This window comes from Camelus bactrianus, chromosome 24 (genome assembly GCF_048773025.1).
Source record: "Camelus bactrianus isolate YW-2024 breed Bactrian camel chromosome 24, ASM4877302v1, whole genome shotgun sequence".
NCBI classification, from domain to species: Eukaryota; Metazoa; Chordata; class Mammalia; order Artiodactyla; family Camelidae; genus Camelus; species Camelus bactrianus.
In genome coordinates, this window is record NC_133562.1 from 4,995,017 (window position 1) to 5,015,181 (window position 20,165).

At 37.1% G+C, this 20,165-nt stretch overlaps 1 long non-coding RNA gene across 1 annotated transcript in view; it reads left to right on the forward strand.

Annotated features, from left to right (window-relative positions):
* The window catches only part of LOC141574946 (uncharacterized), a 451,486-nt gene extending 434,160 nt beyond the window's left edge, over positions 1–17,326 (forward strand). The window contains exon 5 of the long non-coding RNA XR_012502096.1: positions 17,173–17,326. This is a non-coding gene — a long non-coding RNA (uncharacterized LOC141574946). The remainder of the gene's footprint in view (positions 1–17,172) is intronic.
* Positions 17,327–20,165: the final 2,839 nt, after the last annotated feature.

The following is a 20,165-nucleotide window of genomic DNA, read 5'->3' on the forward strand; positions in this document are numbered from 1 at the left end:
TTCCTTCCCTCCCCCACTGCCAGAGCAGTGTGCTCAGTTATTCCATAGCATTTGCAGATCGTGAAAGTGAAATGCAAAAAATCAATTTTTTACGAAATTACTTTGCTGTCTCTCTGTAGGTTTGTCTATATTGTGTTTGATTTGTGGCGTGAAAGATCAGTAACACCATTAACTTTTTGGATAGTGCCTCTAAAAATATGCATGCAAAGTGCTTTGGTATTAATGTTATCTCACGCTTGCTTTTGGAAGGGTGATTGACAGGTTCTTACTATAGCAAGAATCTTGAAAAATGATGAGAGAGGAGGAAGCCAAATAAATTATTTTGAAATTATCCATGTAAGTATCATCTACACCAGTGCTTCCCAGCTTCTTTGCATGATTACCCCATTCAGGGCCCTGTATGGACTTGTTTTTCCTCTAATCACTCCTCCTTGAAACTTTACTACGTGGATATGTACTATATTCCATTTATGTACTCTGGTCCTTGGCACATGATCATGGTAATTTCTAAGATTTTTCGTTTGCTACAAGAAACAGTCCTTGTGAGAGGGGAGGGTACAGCTCAGTGGTAGAGCACGTGCTTAGTATGCATGAGGTCCTGGGTTCATTCCCTAGTACCTCCATTAATAAATAATCATGATAAATAAATAAACAAACCTAATGACCTCCCTCTCCCCCCTCAAAAAATGATAAAACACTGGGCTTTAAAAAAAAGAAAAAATATATAGAAAAAAATAAGTAAGAAAAATAAAAGTTTTTTGAAAGAAAAAAGAAACAGCCCTCGTGTTGAGAATACATGACTTCCTCTTCATTACTTCTTCTCTATCAGATTTAGAAACAAAACTTTTACACTAAAGGGACTAAGATTTTTTCTCAGAACCCCAGTTTTCCAAGAAAAATTCAGTTCTCCAACCTCCCTTAAAATGGCTCAAAGTTTTCCATTTTTCATAGTTTGATTTAACATAGATTTATGTACGGCTAAGAATATCTTAAGAGATGATTGTTTGGGACCCAGATAAACTTTTTCAGATTTCAGGATGATTTAAATTCATTTTACATGAGAACTTGGCCCAGTGGGATCCAGATTTGGGGAGCTTCAGTGGAGAACGTGGCCCCTGGCTGCATCATCCGATTGAGTTTATGAATTGTTTTGACAGTATCTGTATGTTTATAGGTTTTTGGCCAAAATTGTCATAATTTATTGCAATCTTAATGTAATTCCACTTGAAAAAAATCAAAGTATCTTGCTAAAGAAGAATAAGATATATTTATACTGATGTAAAAAGTATCTTGAACTAATTATAAGCTATCCACATTTTTGTTAGAATAGAGATAATAGCTTTTGACTTAATAGTAAATATAAATTTCACAAGTTAAGACAACAGCCAAATAGTTTATTTAAATATTTCCTTTCTAACGGATGAAATAGAAGATGATGTTTTATTGACTATAAAATTATAAAGAACATAATTGAATCAGTTCCTTTTTATTGCTAAATCCCCGCCTGTGATCAGCACTGCAGAGCTCGATTTAGTCATACGAGACTTCATTTGTTTATGAAGTTCTTATGCATATTTTCCCCTGCCAATCAGGCCATTTGTATTTTAATAGCTTTATTGAGGTACACAGTTCCTACAGTGAAATTCCTTCATTTTAGTCTGTAGTTCAGCGATTTAAAGAACATCTGTGGAGTCACCTGGTCCTTCTGCCACTTGCGATGACATAGATGAGTCTGGGGGACATTATGATGGGGGAAGTAAGCCGGTCACAGGAAGACAAATGCTGCATGATCTCACATAGAGAACCTCAAAAGGTAGAACTCGCAGAGGCAGCGGGTAGACTAGTGGTTGCCAAGGGGTAGAATATAGGGGAGGTGGAGCGATGGTGGTCACAGGGCACACACTTCCAGTTATGAGTAAGTTCTGAGGATCTAATGCACAGCGTGGTGATCACAGTTAGTGTAATGAATTGTACACTTGAAAGTTGCTAAAGTTCGGTGCAGCCATTATGGAAAACAGTATGGTGATTCCTCAAGAAACTAAAAGTAGACTTACCCTGTGATCCAGCAATCCCACTCCTGGGCATATGTCCAGAGGGAGCTCTAATTCAAAAAGACACATGCACCCCCCCCCCACACACACACAAATGGTAACTATGTGGTGATGGGTGTGTTAATTAGCTTGACTGCGGTAATCATTTCACAATGTATACATAGGTCAAATCACCACACTGTGTACCTTAAAGATACACAATTTTTATTTGACAATTAGACCTCAGTAAAGCTGGGGAAAAACCAGAGCCTCCATTCCCGGGGTCACTTCTCCACCTTCAGCTTTCTAGAACCCTCCTTCCCTCTCCCTACGCAGCAAACATTCTGACTTTCATTGTTTACTTCTCAAACACGTCACACTGGTTAGTCCCTGAAGGCCTTTTAACTTTCTTTTCCTTCTTTTAGAAGCATTCTGCCTGCAGCTCCTACATGGCTAGTTCTTTTTAATTATCCACATTTGTGCCCACATGTCACCCCAGAGTAATAACATGATCACCCAATTTAAAGGAAACACTTTCTCTATTTATCATCCTATTTTATTTCTGTGAAGAGTTGTGCACAGGGTTTTATGTTAACTTAAGTTTTCGCTTCTCTGGGACCAAACGCCCAAGAGGGCAGTTGCTGGGTTACGTGTTCCATGCACACTGACTGGTCTGCGACACCACCAGACTGTTCTCCAGAGTGGCTGCTGCATCTTGCATTCCCACCAGGAGCGTACGCGTGACCCAGGCCTCCTGCATCCTGTCCCGCATCTTGTGTTGTCTTTTTTTTATTGATGCCATTCTGATATGTGCATAGGGGGAAATTTCTTTATAAGAAGACAGTAATTTTGGAAGAGTCGGGAGACTTACCTGTACCTCCAATCTCTTCTTAGGTAGCTTGAAGACTTAACAATCTAGCCCATATTTTAAAATATTGCAATAAAATATTGTTGTGACATGTATGACCACACATGTGATGTTTGTTTGAAAGAAGATCTTGTAGGCATGGAGGAGTGGAGATCATCTCCATCTATGGCATGAAGAGCAGGGAGCCTGTTCTTTGCAAGGCCCCCTACACCTGTCACTTGGGGGAGCAATAGCCAGAGAGTGTTTTGACTTGTGCCCCAGTCTGGAAGCTGACTCATCCCAGTCATACACATCTGGGCCCTAGGAGGAAATTTACATTAGTTTTACTGTTGGTGGGAATGCAGTTTGGTGCAGCCACTATGGAAAACAAAATATGGGGGGTTCCTTAAAAAACTACAAATAGACTTACCCTCTGATCCAGCAGTCCCACTCCTGGGTATATATTCGGAGGGAACTCTAATTCAAAAAGACGCATGCACTCCAGTGTTCGTAGCGGCACTATATACAATAGCCAAGACATGGAAACAACCTAAATGTCCATCGACAGATGATTGGATAAAGAAGCTGTGGTACATATATACAATGGAATGCTACTCAGCCACTCAGTCTTAAAAAAGAATAAAATAATGCCATTTACAGCAACATGGGTGGACCAGGAGATCATGATTCTAAGTGAAGTAAGCCAGAAAGAGAAAGAAAAATACAATATGATATCACTTAATGTGGAATCTAAAAATAAGACACAAATGAACTTATTTACAAAACAGAAACAGATTTATAGACCCAGAAAACAAACTTACAGTTACCAGTGGGGAAAGGAGGTGGGAAGGGATAAATTGGAAGTTCGAGATTTGTAGATACTAATTACTATATACAAAATAGATGAACAGCAAGTTTTTACTGTATAGATCAGGGAACTATATTCAGTATCTTGTAGTAACCTGTAATGCAAAAAGAATATGGAAAGGAATGTATGTATATGTATGACTGAAACATTATTTTGTACACCAGAAATTGACACAACACTGTAAATTGACTATACTTCAATTTAAAAAACGGAAAAAATAAAATAGATAAACAACAAGGACATACTGTAGAGCACAGAGAACTATATTGAATATCCTGAAATAAGTCATATGGAAAAGAATATGAAAAAGATTATGTATATACATGTATAACTGAATCCCTTTGCTGTACACCAGAAATTAACACAATATTTAAATACAGTATACTTCAATAAAATTTTTTTTTTTAATTTATGGTAGTTTTCAACAACCTGAGAATTGTAAATTTGAGTTCTTGTATTTTTTTAATCTATTGTTTGCCAGAGGGACAGAGAATATGTAACTTCAAAGTGCCTAAAAGTTGATTTAAGCTTATTAGACACTGGTACGTCAAAGAACAAATTTTTTTAAAAAACTTGAAAACAGAATGAGGGAAATCTCTATGTAAATATACATTAATATACAGGCAAACCTCATTTTATTGTGCTTGGCTTCCTTGTGCATCACAGATACTGAATTTTTAAACAAATTGACAGTCTGGGGCAACCCTGCGTTGAGCACGTCTGTCCGTGCCGTTTTCCCAGCAGCGTTTGCTCACTTCATGTCTCTGTGCACATTGTGGCAATTCTCACAATACTTCAAGCTTTTTCATTATTAATCTATTTGTTACAGTGATCTGTGATCAGGATCTCTGATGTTACTATTGCAAAAAAGATAACTTGCTGACGGCTCAATTGATGGTTAGCATTTTTTTAAGCGATAATGTGTTTTTAATTAAGATAGATACATTGTTTTTCTAGACAAAATGCTATTGCACACGTAATAGTCTGCTGTACAGCGTGAACGTAACTGTTATATGCACTGGAAAACCAAAAAGTGTGTGACTTGCTTTATTGTGATACTCGCTTCATGGCAGTGGTCTGGAACCAGACCCACAATATCCTGGAGGGATATCTGTGTAAATGAAGTGTATATACATACATAGGTTCAAGGTTTCCTCATGTTTAAGGACACAAAATGCTTTTCATTCTCCACCTGAAAATAATGTTTTCTCTGAGCCAAATTGGCTCATCATAAAAAATATCACCAAAAAGCAAAAAGGCAGCAGAAAGTCTTTTACAAGGAGGAGAGGTTGTCCTGTGACGGAGTGAGCAGGACCGGGGGAGCACAGATGGCTGGGGCTGCAGCCTCTCGAGGACCCGGAGGAGGCTGTGCTGTGGTTGTTTGGCTCCAAGTGGGGCCACCTCTCCAAGCAGCTTGTAATAACTCGACTGAACAGATGTAGCCACTTCAGATCATTTGAAATGTGTCAGCTGGGGAAGGGTGATGGACAAGGTGTGTGACTTGCTGCCCTGTGCTCAGGGGAAGCCTTTATGGATTCACGGCATCACCTGAGACCCAGAGAGAAGACAGGAACAAGACAAAACAAAACAAAGCAAAACAAAATAGGAGATGAACAGCCCGTGATACGCAGGCAGCAAGTGAACAGCTTAAAAACCAGGAACTTCGGGATGTGGTGATTTGTATTTTAAATGCAATAAACTCTTGACTTTTGATTTAAAACAAAAGAGTTTTCTGAGAGCCAGAATTGTCCCCCAAATGCTGGCTTTCTTGCATTTGGTTACTGGACTTGATAGATAGCCTTTTGGCCTGTGATTCTGCCTGGAAGCCTCTCCGGGAGTGAGTGAAGGCGCATGTATAATTCTTGGTTGATAATCATCGTAATCTCAGAGCACATCGGTGTTTAATTGTGCTGAGGGCTCAAAATGTCACAAGCCATCTCTCTTCTGTAGGAATTTACAACCACACATGCAAAAGTAGTGGAGAGTCACGTACAGAGAATCATCAGTAAAAGGACATTAAGTCAGATAAGAATAAAGGCTTTGACTTTTCCAAAAACAATACTGTCATGAGTGTATGTTTCAAGGGAAGGGTGTGCACAGAACTCTGGGTGGTGGTTCGGGGAGGGGGTACTGGCTTTTCTTAATTCGAATGGAAACGCTTATGGACAAGACCAAATGACAGGTTGGGTAAGTGGGTGAGAGGTGGTTCTTCTGCTCAGACGTGGAGGACTCTTCAGGCATCAGGGGGCTACTTTGTAAAACAAACAGGAATCACAGGACACTTACCTTTGTTGAAGGAAAGCCATGCCATGGCCTTTGTGTATGTGTGTCCTCACAGCAAGTGGAACTGTGCCTTTGACTTAGCAAGTGCTGAGTAAATGTCATTAGCCTGATCAATAGGACTTTAAAAAGGCAGAAAGGAAGCCTTTCCCAGCCACAGTGAGAGAAAGCAGTGTTATGTGAGTTCTAACTTTGCACAAATACAGCGGAAAAGGTGCTGAGGAAAAGGAGAGATTTGGGATCATTTTTCTCTGAAGACCAGGGTTCTTGAAATGTATAGTGAAATGGGCCTGTTGTTTTGTGCATAGAATCTAGAAGTCTGATACAATTCCTTTCTTTTAGGGTGCTTTGAAGAACAAAGGCAAGATAATAGATAAAAAAACAAATTTCTTCTGTATAGCACAGGGAACTGTATTCAATATCTTATAATAGCCTTTAATGAAAATGAACATGAAAACGAATATGTGTGTGTGTGTGTATATACACATATATATATGACTGGGACATTATGCTGTACACCAGAAGTTGACACATTATAACTGACTATACTTTAATTAAAAAAAAAAAGAAAGGGAAGAAAGAAATTTGGCAAGAGATAGGGAGGTGTATCCTTGTTTTGATGAAGTTGGCAAATGCCTTGGGGTGATTAAAAAAGGGATTTGATATTATTGCAGAAATTGTGCAAACCTCTCTAGAAACAGGTCTTTCTGAATAGTTTTCTTCAATGACGATCTTACTCTGGCACATTTCAGTACCTCATAGTTTTAGTCCAGATCTGTAAATTAAGTGTCGCTGGCAACCTGTGAGGTATGGTTCTTACGGCAAACCTATGCATTGCCTATGACAGAGAGAAAAAAATTCATTTAAATGTTTCAAATATGCCAAAACACACTTCTAACCAGTGAAGGATCATTAGTTTAAATTTTTACCATAGTTCAAACAAAATGTATAAAACAAACAAAATACATTTGAGTCCAGTATGACTTAAATTCATGGTTCTTTTGTACATCAATTCTAGGTTATTCATGATAAAATTCTGATATTTTGATAAATAGTTATTCAGACTTATCTGTATTCAGAAGGAGTCAGAATAAACCAAAGCAGAAATACATAGTTTTAGGTATTGATTTTTTTTCTGTTTATCTTCAGATGCTATAGATTTAAAAGTCTTTCATGGTGCTGTATATATGTGTGTCTTTTAAAGTTAGAAACAGAAGTCTGTTCACCTAAGAGAGTGACCTAAGAATCTAGCGCGTGTAAGAAAGTTATTTATCTGAGAGCTACTAAGAACTTACAAATGTGACCCTGAAATAAGTAAGTGTGGCTATTTTTATAAGTTCTTACAAACCGGAAAACTCCTCCCTCAAATATGTCAGGCTTAATTTTCTGCTCTGTGGAGCACAGTTAGTAGGAGGGCAAAACCCAGTGACATTTTCCACAGCCTGAATTGCCAACCACTAGATGCCTGGGGCAGTGTTTAAATCTCCAGCAAACAATCCAACAATTGGTCAAGAAAGGATTATGTAATACTTCTTTAATATTCCTTTCTGTGGTGTTTGCATCACTGTCAAATAGAATCATCAAGGCAAAACTGGTGCCTGTCTGCTAAGGAAGCATTTTCTAACAGCCATGAGCCCGTATGATCTTGATGCTTCTCTGTAGGGCATTTGGGTTAACTTCTCCATCCTTTGCTAAACTCCTAATGAAATGGACCATATTTGAGTGTGCTGACTTAACACGTGTGTTTAGGGCTGTGATTTCAGTGGTCATTATTTTTGCAGATTGGTTTATGTTAATTCCAGTGTCTCCTGGGGAGCATTAATTAGCAAGATAATAACATGCTGCGACCTGGGTTCTGATAAATGCTTCAGTAATTAGATCCAGCTTACAAATGGAAACATGGCTAATGACAGTAGGAAGAGTTAAATTCAGAGGAACTGAGAAACCGTATAATATGAGTAGAGTAGAATAAAAGTCAAAGGAGGACCCCTGTGGTATCATGAACAAAAGTATTTGTATGTTATGAAACTATCAAAGTGAAGTAAGTCAGGCAGAGAAAGACAAATGTCGTATGATACCACTTCTTTGTGGGCACTAAAATAAATGATGCAAATGAACTTAACCAGAAACAGACTCTCAGACATAGAAAACAAACTCTGGTTACCAAAGGAGAAATGGTGAGGGAAGAGGGGTAAATTAGGAGTTTGGGATTAACTTACATACTACTGTATATAAAATAGATAAACAACAAGGACCTACTGTAGAGCACAAGGAACCATATTCAGTATCTCGTAATAACCTATGATGGAAAAGAATCTGAAAAAGAATATATGTATATGTGTATGTATAACTGAATCACTATGCTGTACACCTGAAACTAACACAACATTGTAAACAACTAGACTTCAAGAAAAATAAAGTTAAAAAAAGAGTACTTCTACAGTATAATGGACAAAAATATTTGTTATAAAATAATATGTTATAAAACTATCAAAAGTTCCAGGGGGAATAAGATTATCCAAATGGTGCTCCTAAAGCTCCTTTTTCCCCCCAACTCTGTAAATGATGTTTTATATGTGCACAGTAATACGTCATTTACCTGGCAGTTGTGTTGAGCAGAAGGGTAGTAAATTCCTAGATAATTGGAACATATCCCAAATGCCAGATTTAACTTACCGTATTATTTTGCTTTTTATAATTGAATGTATATGTGTTTCCCAGCCTTCTCTTAACAGAAGATAGTCATAATTGAACTATTCCTTTTTGTGTAAAGAATTTATTGTATGGATGTAGAAAAATAATATATTGATTATTAGCCGTGTTCAAGACACTGTATTGTAGTCCCTGTGAGTAATGCAGAGGCTGATACAGACCCTGAACATCTCACAGGCATTGGTAGAGTCAGTACTTGTGGACTAGTCCTCACATTTCACCTGTCAAGTGTAGATTTCTTTATATCATAATTTCTGCCTTCCATGAGAGAATGTGAAATCCTGAAGGAAAGGGACTGTGTATTGCTCATTTTTTTAAAAGTAGAACTTTCAGAGAGAAAAATCACGGAAGATTGCAGTTTTAAGAAATTTCAAAGTAACGTTAGTTGATTTTAGTTAATTTGAATTGCTAAACATGGAAAATTCTAGGAATTATGCAATTATTGAGGAAAATTGTGATTATATTTTGTCATCATAATATGATCATATTATATTTACTTTTAATGTTGAGAAAAATTGAATATATGTTGTTTGGTATTAGTGCTTTTATATAGCTGAAAGTATTTGGTTAGTTTAGAAAACTATAATGCCTTACTTTATTTTATAATGCCTCATTTTAAATTTGTTTTTTCTTAAACATTCAGGGTTGGTACACTTAATTAAAATATTTTTCTAAGATGTCCCAGAGTACTGAACTGGATAGTAACCAATAACTAACATTTCCCTCCATTTTTTGAGAAGTGAACACTTTGAATAATCAGCATTTATTGTAAAAGCCAAGGTATTATCTTTTCTCACTCTATACAGTAATGAACAGAGCTAAAGCACCCATTTTCAGCAAAAGAATTGGAGATAAAAGCTGTTCTTTTCCTTTTTTCTGTTATTTTATGGAGAACTGCATTCTCAGAAATGAATACTTTCTTTTAATTGCATCCCTTGGAAAGCTCTCTCTGATAAGATGGAATATTTAAACTATGAAATGAAGAGAAAAGAATTCATTCAAGAAAAAATATTTTTTTTCTTAATTTCCATTGAATTATAATCTACATACAATGTAGGACATGAATCTTAAGTGTACAGCTTAATGAACGTGAGGCTGAGTACACCAGTATAAACCCCATGATACAAAGTTGATATTAGTTGAAATTGGTAGAGATGGAAAATTCTAGAAATTTTACAAGTATTGCATTACAGTTGTTGCAATTACTTCATCCCAAAGAACTCCCTTGTCTCACTTCCTAAATAATACCCTCCAGGGGTAATCACTATAATACATTGTTTACTATAAATTAGTGTTATCAATTTTTTGAGTTTTATATAAATGGAACGATGCATTATGTTCTCTTGATTTTTTTTTTCCCTTGATATTGTCTCTGTGGGGTTGATTCATGTTGCAGGCAACAGTTGTCTGATCTTCTTTGTGACTGTACAGCTGTCAGTTTTATAAATATGGCATAATTTATTACTCAGTTCTATTATTGATGGACGTTACCTTGTTGCTGGATTTTGGCTTTTGTGAATAAAAGCGGTATCATGATTCTGGTCCATATCTTTTGGTGCACATACCTACTCATTCCCTTGGTTATATTCCTAGGAGTGGGGTGTTGGTCAAAGGCTCTGTATTTGTTCAACTTTAGCCACACAGTCTTTCAAAATGATGGAACCAATTTACACTTGGACCAGTCACATACAAATTCCACTTTCTCTAGACCTTTGCCAATATGGGGTATTGTTTTTTTTTTGCAATTTTAGCCATTTTTCTAGAAGCTGTCTTGTTTTACCTTTCCTACTAGTCAACAGTCCATCTGGGATGATTTTTATGTTTTGGATACACTGTGAGAAAGTGGTCAAGACTCGTGTTTTTCCACATGCATTTTCAGTTTATCAAGCACTGTTTATGGAAAAGACCCAATTCGTTGTTTTCCCTGCTTACTGAGATGGTACCTTTGTCATTAATTAGATGGCCATATGTGTGGTGGGGGGTGATTCTTGACTTTTTGTTGTTTGTAAGTCACTGGCATAAAGTTATTTCTAACACCCTTTTGTTTACTGTAGAGATGCCCTCATTTTCATGACATATTGCTAAATTTCGTTTTTTTCCCTTAAAGTCTTATTAAGAGTTTATAGAAACAACTTTCAGCATAGTTGAGTTTTTCCGTTATGTATCTTATTTCAACTCAGTTGATTTCCATACTCATTTTTATCATCTATTATCTTTGAATTTAATTTGCTAGTCTTTTTCTAGGTATTTTTGAAATGTTTTTAAACTTTCATTTGGAAGTAATTTGAGTTACAAAATGCAAAAATATTACAAAGTTCCCATAAACCTATCATCCAGCTCCATTAAATGTTGACATCTTATGTAACAATTGTATAATTTTAAAATCATGAAATTAATATTACCTATAAAAATTGGTACTGTCTATAAACCTTCTTCAAACTTTGCCAGTTGTGCCACAAATGTCTTTTTCCTGGTTCAGGATCAAATTCAGGATGACACATTGTATTCACTTGTTACATCTCTTTATTTTCCTTTGACTTGGGGAACTGCTTTAGATTTTGTCTATTTTCATGGCCTTGATGTTTTTGAAGAGTGCTAGCCAGTTAGTTTGGGGAATGTCCCTCAATTTGGATTTTTCTGATGTTTCTTCATACTTAACTTTAGATTACTCATTTTTTGGCAAGAATACCCCAGAAGCAATGATGTAACCTCAGTGAGTCATGCAAGGATGTAAACGATGTTGACATGTCTCTTTCCTGGTGATGTCAATTTTGATCACTTGATTGAGGTGGAGTCCGTCAGTTTTCTCCACTATAAATTTATATTTTCTTTCTTTGTAGTTAATAAGTATCTTAGGCAGACAGTCTGAGATGATGCAGATACCCTGTTCTCTCACATACCTTTGACCACTAACTATAGCCTCCACCAGTGATTCATGCCTTTGCAAAAGTTACTACAGTGATAGTTGCAAGATGGTGATTTTCTATTTGCATCATTCCTTCTGTATTTAGTGGTCTGAATTCTACTTTAAAGATGAGCTGTCTCAGCCTATTCATTCATTCATTCATCATTCATTCAATCACCTATTTCTAATATGAGCTCAAGGATATTTGTTTTATTCCAAGAGATAAAAATTAATCATTATATTATTTAGTTTGTTGTTCACTTTATTCTAGGTCTGGCCATTAGGAGCTAAAAGACTTGTTTCCTTTGCTCACTGACTCTCAATTTTTAAAATAATACTATTATTCTTAGTGCTTCAAGAGTGTAGAGGTTTTCCCATCTCAAGCAGTTCTCAGATTCTCTGGACACCAGCTGAATGTTCTACAATTTAGCTTAGTTTTGATGTTATAGCATCAGACCCTCCAGGTTAAGGGCTCAGTCTCACAAGACTGCCCCAAGCCCTTCAGACACCAGTTGCAAGTCCAGGGTGTTACCTGGCCAGCTCGCTATGATTTGGATGTTCCCATGACCTCCACCTTGGGTTTGATTAATTTGTTAAGGTGGCTCCCAGAACTCAGGAGAACAGTTTACTTACTAGATCACCAGTTTATGACAAAGCATATTAAAGGAATATGAATGAACAGACAGATGAAGAGGTGCATAGGGCAAGGTATGAAAGGATCCAAAGCACGGAAGTTTCTCTCCTTGTGGAATTTGGAGTGCACCACCCTCCCAGCATGTGGTTGTGTTCTTGTTCACCAACCTGGGAGCTCTCTGAAACCCATCTTTTGGGTTTTTTGGATGCCTCGTTTCATAAGCACGATTGGCTAAGTCATTGGCCATTAGTGATTGATTCAACTTCCAGCCCCCTTCTTTCCCCGGAGGCTGGGACGTGGGGCTGAAAGTTCTAGTACTCTAATCACATGGCTGGTTCCCCTGGCAAACAGCCTCTCCTTGGGTACTTTCTAAAAGTTATCTCATTAACAGAAACTCAGATGTGACTGAAAGGGGCTTATTTTGAACCATAAGACACTGTTAACCTTCATCACTTTGGAGCTGTTTCAGGAACTGGAGCTTTTTGGGGACAAAAGACCAAACATCACAAAGGATTATCCTATTGTTCTTATTGCTTAGAAAACTTCAAGAGTTTTAGAAGCTCTGTGCCGGGATTGGAAGGAGGACCAAATGTATATTTCTTATTATAAATCACGATGTCATAGAGGACAGACCCCCCCAAAGATACAAACTGAATGATTTCTTTCATATAAATTTCAAAAATAGGCAAGACTTGCCTGTGGTGTTAGGAGAAGATATTGGTTACTCCAGTTCTTGGAGAGTAGAGACTGGAAAGGGGGCGGGGCATGACTAGTAACATCCTGTTTCTTGATCTGGGTACTGGTTACAAGGTTGTGTTCAGTGTAAAGTTTCAACATAATAAATACTTGCAATTTCTGACTTACTGTATGTATGTTACACTATGTTTAAGTGTACCTAAGGAGAAATAAAGAAAAGCAGAAAGAGAGGGAGACAGAGGGGAGAAGGAGGAGATGAAGGGAGGGAGAGAGGGAGGAGAGAAGGGAAGGAAAGAGAGAGGAAATGCTAATGGAAAAAAAAAAGAAATTCCATTCAAGACAACTTTTATATTCATCAAAATAATTTTTATGAGGAATATGCTTTATGAAGAAAATTGTATCTTTATTGAGATATAATTGATTTACAGTATTATATTAGTTTGAGGTGTACAGCATAGTGATTCAACATTTTTATAGATTTTACTCCATTTAAACTTATTATAAAATAAAGACTATATTTTCCTGTGCTGTACAACTTATCCTTGTGTCTTTTTAATTTTACACATAGTAGTTTAATCTTAATTTCCCCCATCCTCTTAATCTCCTACCCCTATCTTTCCCCTCCCCCCTTTTCTCTCCCCAAGGTAACCACTAATTTGTCCTCTATATCTGTGAATCTGTTTCTTTTTTTGTTGTATTCACTAGTTTTATTTTTTAGATTCCACATTCGAGTTATAACATGCAGTAATTGTCTTCTCTGTCTGACTTATTTCACCCTCCAAATCCATCTATAGTGTTACAAATGGCATTATTTCATTTTTACTGGCTTAATAGTATTCCACTGTATATGTGTATACCAGATCTTCTTTTTCTGTTCATCTGTTGGTGGACACTTAGGCTGCTTCCATATGTTGGCTATTGCAAGTAATGCCACTGTGAATATTGATGTGTTGCCATGTGTCTTTTCAAATTAGTGGAAAACGAGAGCAATAAAAGGGCAAGAAATTGAGTAGAGATAATGTGTTCTTGGATAGAAAGAAAGAAAACTTCATAAAGATGTATCTTCTTTGCAAATTGTTTTTTGATAAAATTTCCAGCTGAACTTCTTTGGGATATTTTGAGAAAGTGGAAAAACTATTAAGTTCAATCAGAAAAATAAGTGTGTGAGCATAATGATGAAAATATGAAACAGAAAAACAATGGAGATGATCTGTAGGCTAAATGTCCTGTCAGATATTTAACATAATTTAAATCATCAGTAAATAAGAGTGTTACACCTGCAAAAGAGAAGATGAAACATTAGAACAAATAGTAACTTGGAATTTGAAATATAACTAACGTATTCAAGAATGACAAATATATTTAAGAATTTAATACATAGGAAAAGATATTGTATTAATGACTGCCAATGTGAAAGAGAATTAAGTTTCCTGGGTTTCACACTGTATATTAATGTATTTTAAAAGGTAAGCCTTGTCTTAGCTTGGGATGCTGTAACAAAATGCCATAGCCTGGCTGGCTTAAACAGCAGACAGTTATTTCTCACAGTTATGGAGGCTGGGAAGTCCAAGATCAGCGTGGTGGCAGGTTCAGTTCTTGGTGAGGACCCTCTTCCTGGCCTGCAGACATCTGTCTTCTTGCTGTGTCCTCAGATGTCTGAGAGAGGGAGCTCTGGTTCTTCCTTTTCTTCTAAGAGCACTAACCCCGTCGTGGGGCCCCACCCTCATGAGCTCATTTAAACCTAATTACCTCCCAAGGTCCCCATCTCCAAATACCTTCACATTGGGGGTTAGGACTTCAACATATGAATTTAGGGGGAACATTATTTAGCCCATAAGAAGCATGACTCATTAAAATCAGGGGAAAACGAATATTAGATATGATTAGATTTGTAGAAAGGGCATGCTGCTTAAATGTACTATCAGTCATCCAAGAGTAATACATTTGGCTTCAGAGTATTTTAACATTTTGCATTCAAATCAGTTCAGCAAGCATTCATTGAGTGCTCCCTCCGTGACAGATGATGTGCTGATGTCGTGGGCATAGCCGTGAGTGAGGGAAACAGCAGGTGCTTTGGGGGCGGGGGGAAAGTCGGGAGTAGGGGCACCTAGTGATCCTGAGATGGCAGGGAAAGCTTCCTGAGGTGACTTCTGCTAGGCATCCTAGACGATGAACAGCAGTTAGCTCATCTGTGCAGTGGATCAGAATTGGGGGAGGGCCAAAGTATTTTAGGCAAGGAGAGCAGCTCATGTGACCGAGCCTTGGAGGGAAGGAAGTATGATAGGAGTAATGAGATTGTTCTCGTTGCCTTAATGTTTTCTTAAAAGCCCAAAGCTGAGAAGAAGGGATCATAAATGTCTCATAGGTGTGTATTTGCCTTTCATATGTGTGTGTGTGTGTGTACACAACACACACACACACACACACACACACACACACACACACACACACATGTATATAGTTGTGCAGGTCCACAACTACTTGTCCAAAATTCTAAGGGTTTCAGAAATCAGACCAGGGGGAGGGTAGAGTGCAATGGTAGAACACATGCTCAGCATGCATGAGGTCCTGGGCTCAATCCCCAGTACCTTTATCAAAAATAAATAAGTAAATAAACATAATTACTCCCCCCCTCAAATAACAAAAAATAAACAAAAAAACAGAATTCAGACCTTTTTCAGTGTTAAGAATGGTAATACGGACCATGTAGATATATTGTATGATGCCCCCCAGGAGTTCTGGGGCAGGACCCCGTAATCAAACCCCTTAGTATTTCTATTGAGAAATGTAAGAATATTCATACTAAGTGTCGTAAATAATGATGTTAAGTAGCCTGACGTCAGTTCAGGTCAGATCTGGGTTTCCTGCCAAATAGGACACAGGACACTTTATCTTCAAAAACTTCTCTGGAGTTTTGCAGTGTCAGTAAGGGTTTATGGGTCTGTATTCCATAATAATAAAAATACTAAAAGTGAAAATTTTATATAAAATGTACATAGTTGCACTATTTAATAAGAAAATATTTACAAACTATTGAAACCTTGAACTGTTTATGTTCTATTAAGACAATAAACGAGATCAAGTGTTGTGTTATATATCTAGGAAAAAAAGCTAACTGTAGAAAAATAGTCTAGAAGAAAATGTACCATATTGTTAGCAATGACTTTGACGATGTGGTGGAATTATGATTAAATATTTTGATTTTATACTCTGCAGATTTTTAATGAAGGTACTAACTTTGTAATGAAAAAGCACTTTTATCTAATTGACTGTAGTATGTAGTCTTAATTGTTCTGTAAATTGACTATAAGCACTTTGAAAAAGGTGCCTTTTGCTATCTTTTCATGTGATAAATTCTGCTATAAACCAGTCCCGCATGATAGAGGTCAATAGAAATTTCTCTGAATATTGTTTTAATGTGTTTGTTTCATGTGCCAAATTTTACTAGCTAATTTCATTCTCAGTCATTCTAGCTCCTAAAACTTAGTGTATGTACACTTAGGAGAAGTTTATTCAAAATCGTATTTTATATTAAACAAATAGAGTTAGACTTAACATATTGTCTGGTTTGCTGGGGATGGCGTCAAAATTTGACAGGTAGCTCCTCAAATATGAAAGGATTCAGGTGGAAGGACTTGGAAGAGCAGACAGACATGAGTTAGGTCCCAGCTCTACTAGATTTTTACTGTCTAACTTCAGCAAATTGCTAATTCCCTGAATCTCAGTTTCCTTATTTGTAAAACAGAAGTAATAGCATCTCTTCCGAGGTTGAAGTGAGATATTTCTACAAAGTGCCAACCCAGTGCTCTATGTTGTGTGCTCAGCAAATGGACATTCTACCTTCCTAAGTTTTAACCAAGAGCAGAAAAAAAGAAAGAAGGAATAAAATATCTACTGTTTGCTGAGCATAGTTAGCAGCACTTTATTTGTATTAATTTAATTATCGTTTTCATAGCCCTCTGCGGAGGGCATACATAGCTTTCCAAGGAGGTAAGGTGGGTGGCTGAGCTGTGTTGTGAAGTGCCTTGCTCTGACCCAGAGCCCACGCTGTAATGACTAGACTAGACCCTCTGAACTATTAGTGTAAATATAAAAGTAAGGCTGCTTTCGTGTGGCTTAATACGTATAAGTAGTCTTGGAAAAGTAACTCCGCAGCTCAGGTAACAGACTGGCATTTCTTTCTTACCCCTCCTGTTTCAGCGCACAGTGAATGGTGTTCTGAGCGCCTCCTGTGATTACTGCTCACTCCCTCTCCTGGGCACTCCCTTAAAAGGACCCCCAAACCCCCAGTGGACTCAGACATAATCCCAGATTCATGGATTTGATGCAGAGCAGATTACTCTCGTCTCACTAAGACTGGGTAAGAGTTTGGAAATACTTTTACTGTGGTGGGTGATGTTTGATGTCATGATACGTTTGGAAATATTTTTGCCTTGTTATAAATCGGAAGGTTAGAATAACCAAGTAGACGCCTGGTGGAGGGGAAAAAATAAGCTACACTGAAAAGGCCTTGGTCTATTGCTTGTTATGTTTATTATTAGTTAAGCAGATGCTGATGTATTTGAAGGAATTTTTATTACTTGCGTAAAGCATGATGCGTTAACACCATCACGGGGGATTTCATGAGACGTGTTCTTTTTTAAAAATATAACTGCAGTACAGTTTTATGAAACCTGTAATTGCTACAATCAGTGTTGTCTCTGCTGCTGTAAAATCAGTCACTGTGGGATGGAGAGGCTAGCTCCTTGAAATTGGTGATGATGAAAAGGTACCTGTTAGGATTACCTCTCTGCAAGTCCTGCCCTGACCGTCAGCTTCCCTTACCTGTACTTCTAATGCATATAATTTTACTTCTGCATATGTTCTCCTCAACGGTGAAATTTTCTGTTCCAGTATACTAAATGGCCAGTCACTCCATGCGGGGTTAGTTATCGAGACAGAATTGAGGCCGGGGAAAGACAGTAAAATTGAATCTGATGGCAGAATAGGAGTAGTTACCAAGGGAGTACTGGGGGGAGTTGAAGGATGAGCAGGTGAGTCTGCATCACTTCGAAGAATGCTCCCGTGGCTACAAAGGGGCACAGACTAAAGGATGAAAGTAGGCGCTTTGCCCATGACATGAAATTGTCTTGGATGGATAGGTGTTGAGAAGTAAAGGTTTTTCTTCTCAAGGATACAAGTTACTCAGCATCTCAAACATCTGAGATTCAAGGTGACTTGGTATCTCTGAGACATAAATAGAAAGATACTCAGTTGGAGGGTAGACCTCTTGGAATACATACTCATACACAATGTATAAGAACTTTTCAAGTATTTCATATGCAATGTATGCAGGGTAGGAAATCTTCCAAAAATTCCCTAGTTTACAAAGCCTGCCCAGTGGGAGCTAGGAGGGCTGGAGGTGTGTAAAGGCCCCGGTCATAGCATGGTGGGTGAAGACAGGGGCTTTGGGGACAGATCAGTGTCTCTGCTTTGAATCCTGATTCTGCCATCTTTGGCCACGACTCCTGTGGTAGTTGTGAAAATTCACAACTTGTAAATTTGTAAATTAGCTCACAATAAGTGTTCTGAAACAGGTATGATTATGTTAAGTGATGATGCAAATATTTGTAGTTTTACCAGTTCTTGATCTTAATGCCATTTTCTCTGTGAGAACTTAACATTTCTCATCTGTAAACCCTCCCACTATGTTGAATTTTCCTCAGTCTCACCAAGCCAACCATAGTTGGGAAGACATTACTATATTTTTCAAGAGTAGATTATTGGCTTTCAAGTCTGGCAGGTGTTATATTTCTGAAGATCATTGGTCTTTGGTCTTTTAAGTTTTATGATATCAAATAGGCCACTTTCTGACATCTTAATATAGGGTGGATTACCGAACTTTTCTGAATAGTCTCATCTTTGAAATGGGAACATTGGAATGTGAGAATTTTTATGATGAAGATATGGTGCATGATATGGAAATAATACATGGGAGCTCCTCTGAATATTACTACCATTATTGTTAAAATGATTCTTCTTAAATATATTCTGCTATACCTCTAGTATGATTGCTAATGTTATTAGTCTTTAATTTATGGAGCTTGAAACAGGATATTCTACAGGTTTTTGTCAAATACTAATATATGCAAATTCTTTTGCCGCTTTTTAACTTTTGAAAGCATGATTCGCGATCATCATTCTGTAACTTCCAAATGCAGTCTATTTCCTTTCAACGCAAATCTCATTTCATCATGTCCCTAAATTATCTCTGGGGACAGCTGGTTTTAAAATTCCCCAAAATTGAGCCTTTCTAGAGACAGTTATATAACCTGCATTTGAAATTGCTTTACCTTTTGAAGATTCTTAATATCAGAGTTTGACTGTTTCACCCTTAACTTTTCATCCTTAACTTTATACTATTGACCCAACCTACTGAGTCTATAAAAACCATACAATCAGTCGTACAGGAAATGCCAGGTAATCAGAATCCTCTTTACTTCCTACTCCATCTGACTTTGTACTCTGTCTTCTCTCCATAGTTCTGAATGTTTAGATCTTGATCCCGTAATCCAACCTCAGTTCCCAACTCTGACTCAGATATTTGCCATAGTGCAGTACTGGATGTGAAATAACCAGTGAATTCTAGGAAACTGAAAAATGTGACTCCTTTCATACTGAGATCTGATACTGACCGTACAAAGCTATGTACCAGCAGTGATGATAATGTTCTCTATAAATTGTTGTAAAAGATAAAAATCAAAACTTTTAAGATTTTTCTCTCCATTTTATTCTCTTTAGTTTTCTGGTTTATTTCTAAAAATTTTTAAATAAGTTAATTGTTTGAACAAGCAGGAATAAGAATATGTCAGATGTTTCAGTATGAATCTAAAGGTTTATGGTGTATGTAGAATTAACCAATAAAGTAAATTTTCAGTAGAGCTAATTTACCTTTTTATGTAATTGGGGCCTAAGCCAGATTTTTGACAAGAGCAATTTAATTAAATTATTTCACGTAAGTTTTTACAAGTAAGTTTATCATGAGAGCTTTCAGAGTGGGCAACAAGGTAACATTAGACCCTTTGAATAAATTTTATAACTTTTAAATTTGCCACTTAAAGTATCTGGATAGAAAAAAGGACTTATCAGGCAAATATATATAAAACTTAGAAACTGTTTTTATTGAAAAGAAAACAAAATTTTAAAGCCATTTA